At 42.3% G+C, this 3,332-nt stretch overlaps 1 protein-coding gene across 1 annotated transcript in view; it reads right to left on the bottom strand.

The window, feature by feature from the left end:
• Positions 1-1,962, bottom strand: part of LOC116690270 (homeobox protein OTX1 B) — a gene marked incomplete in the record, with an annotated part of 18,266 nt that extends 16,304 nt beyond the window's left edge. Inside the window, 1 exon segment of the mRNA XM_032517094.1 lies at positions 1,646-1,962.
• Between the last annotated feature and the right edge of the window lie 1,370 nt (positions 1,963-3,332).

Below are 3,332 nucleotides of genomic sequence, written 5' to 3'. Positions count from 1 at the left end.
CTCTCTCTCTCTCTCTCTCTCTCTCTCTCTCTCTCTCTCTCTCTCTCTCTCATATGCAAAATATGTGGAAATGAGTTTTACTGCAACTTGTTTCTCTTTTCTATTCAGACCTACTTTTCCTTTTCTCTCTCTCTCTCTCTCTCTCTCTCTCTCTCTCTTTTCACACTTTTTTATTTCCCTTCCTCATTTACTTGATCGTTGCTTTCCTCTTTCGCGTTTCCATTTCCCAGACTATGTCGTAAGTCTTCTACTTTCTCATCGTCTTATTTTTGGATTAATAATAAAAGCGCCCACCCCGTTTGCCTCTTACATATTTTGTTAATTTTTTTCGTTACAGCACAAATACATTTTATTTAAAGCCGAACTTGATTTTTAATTTTTTTAAAGCATATCTAAATAAAGCTTGATTTGATTTGACACGCCGAGCCCCGCTTATGGAGTGTCTCTACGTGTCTCTGCGTGTCCTTTTTTCTAAATTCAATGTCTCTTAAATTACACAAACAAGAGTTAGAAGCTGGAGTTAAATAAAAGTGCACACATGTGGTGAAAAGGCCGAGACTGATCACTACATTCACAGGCTGAAGGATCAGATATTACGCAAAGGGGAACTCCTTTTTTCAGCATTTATCTCAGTTTCTTAAACAAGCTGCAGCTTTGATTGTCCTCTTGCAGCTTTAAAAACTGCTTTATTTGTCAACTGTTAGTATTAGTGTAAGACAATGTATTTGGATAAGAATCTCCATAATCCACCGGGGTCCTTTTAGCAGGTAAATGCTCAGGTTTGGGACTAATAGCAGTGGTTTTGTTGGGCGTTAACACCAAATAAAGCACGACTTATTTCCATAACCGCAGGAAGAGAAGGAGCCGATTTACGCAATGTAAATGCGCCCCAAAAACACACACACACACACACACACACACACACACACACACACACACACACACACACACACACACACACACACACACACACACACACACACACACACACACACACACACACACACACACACACACACACACAACTGTGTGCTAATGAAGGCCATTACAATTCAGATCAGATCTACAGAGCGACAATTAGCAGGGACAGGATCCTATCAATGGGCCAGAGGGCTGAAAGAAAGGCTGGAAAGATGAAGTAGTAAAAGAAGAAGTAAAGTCCAGCTAATTAAAAAAAAAAAAGTTACGCATTTTGTGTTTGAAAAAAATAAATAAAAAAAAAAAATTAAAAAAAGCTTTTATTTTGTTAATTAGCACAGGCTACGACCAGTGCTTCGCTAACTAATTCCGGGACAAAATGCTATTTTCTTTTTTAAAAACGTGTTTGTGTTTTGATTAAGTTTTGTGTCCCTGTTGCAGTCCAGCGGCCCCGTTTGGAGACCAAGGAGAACCGGGTGAGCTTTTATTTTGGTAATTTGCAAAAGTTCCTTCTGTAACATCAAGGCCATTAATCGGTCTTATTTGAGGATTTCTGTCTTCGTTTTGGGGGGAAAACAACTACAACCTAAAGGCCTCGTCTGGAGAAAGTGCCAAAAACCTCGACTGAACACCAGGTACTCATGAGTTAAAATTGCAATTAGACTTAAATTAAAGGCTAATATTGCGCAATGTTCAATTCAAAGCTCACGTGAGCTAGCTGTCTCACCTTGTCCGGGCTCCTTTTTTTGGGGGAAAAAAAAAAATCCCGTTATTGTCACTTAATGAGATCCAGAGTTGGAGAAATATCCACAGAGAAGAAACTTTGGGCTTTTCTTGCAGGACGTGAAGCAGCTCCGCGTGCAACTCGCACCAGTTTCCCCGGAAACTAGCCAATTAACATGTCAACGCCGGGAAAAAAAATTAAAAATAAAAACAACAATCGTCGTGTAACTCTTCCGCGGCGCTCGTGGAGGTCTATACGTGTCTCTCCCGCCGGTGTTGACGGATGGAGATTGATGCCCCTCTCCGAGGCCCGCGACTCTATGAGTCCGGGGAGCGCGCCGGGTCTGCGTGCTCCCAGCCAATCACAGCGCTCTGCGGGCTCGTTGGCGATGCGGACGGCCAATCAGCGCGCTAGCCTGGCGCCGAAGCACCCGCCCCCTTTGGAATGGGACGTGGAGCGTCAGAAAGACAGTGGAGGAACAGAGAAGTCTGCCATGACGGCTAAAACTATGATTTAGTGATATTAAAAAGTCAAAATGGACTCTCTGTGTTGACATAAGCTTGTTGTGTTACAATATAGAAGAATAGAAGCTGACCCATGCCTTCATATCTGGATACAAGGAGAATTAAGAACACAAAAGTACACCAAAAATACGTTTTTCCTGCATCGTTAATAGGCCTTCAATGATAAGTTAGATTAAAACAGCTAGTATGAAATATGGCTCGTGACATACCAAATGACTCGGCCATGATGTTGTGTTTCCAGGTGTGTGACCAATCAACGACGACAGAAGTCCCACGACACAGTCCAAATTAAAGTAGGCTATATTTCGTTATTGGCTGTAAAGATACGCATTAGCCATGTATATATATATATATATATATATATATATATATATATATATATATATATATATATATATATATATATATATATATGTGTGTGTATATGTTTGAGAAAGTGTCCTTCTGTCTGTGTTTTTAACCCTTGAAGGAGACTTGAATGACAACATCAACCAGCTGATTCAGTTCAGGGAAAATAAAAATAAAAAACGACACTTTTTACAAAAGAAACCTTCCAGGAAAATCAGCTGCAATAAACTCAAATATATGAAATATTAAAATTCAACAGAGTGCAGAGGATCCTTAATATACATAGATAGATAGATAGATAGATAGATAGATAGATAGATAGATAGATAGATAGGGGCAACGTCCCCTGATGAGGAAATGGCACGCTATGGCCTCTGAGGCTTACAATGTTCTCGTTCCTGGCCTCCGCGTGTCCTCTGTTCTCTCTCCCCAGCTGTTTTAACCAATGTCCTCGCTGTTCTCTGTGCGTGCCGACAAACAGAAACGATTCGGTATGCCCGACACTCTTGATTATATCAAGAGCCCACGGGGGGCTTCTCGTGACATCGGGTGTGCTGAGGGTATTGGGGGGGACCCAACTTGCGGGATGCTAAGCCTCCTTCTAACGCCGTGAAGGGCGGGGTCGGTGGTGTGGGTTGTGGGTGGTGTTGTGTGGTGTGTGTGAAAGCGGGGTGGTTAAGTTGGGAAGTCCGTGGTCGTTTGTGTTTTGCCTCGCTGTAGTAAAAGTCGACGAATGCCATAAACCCAGGTGTCAAAAGGTGAATGCAGAGGCCCCGGCCGGGCTCTGCACACAGAAACCACACACACCCACCCACCAC

This window comes from Etheostoma spectabile, chromosome 5 (assembly GCF_008692095.1).
Source record: "Etheostoma spectabile isolate EspeVRDwgs_2016 chromosome 5, UIUC_Espe_1.0, whole genome shotgun sequence".
Lineage (NCBI taxonomy): Eukaryota > Metazoa > Chordata > Actinopteri > Perciformes > Percidae > Etheostoma > Etheostoma spectabile.
This window is presented reverse-complemented; position numbering and strand designations above follow the sequence as displayed.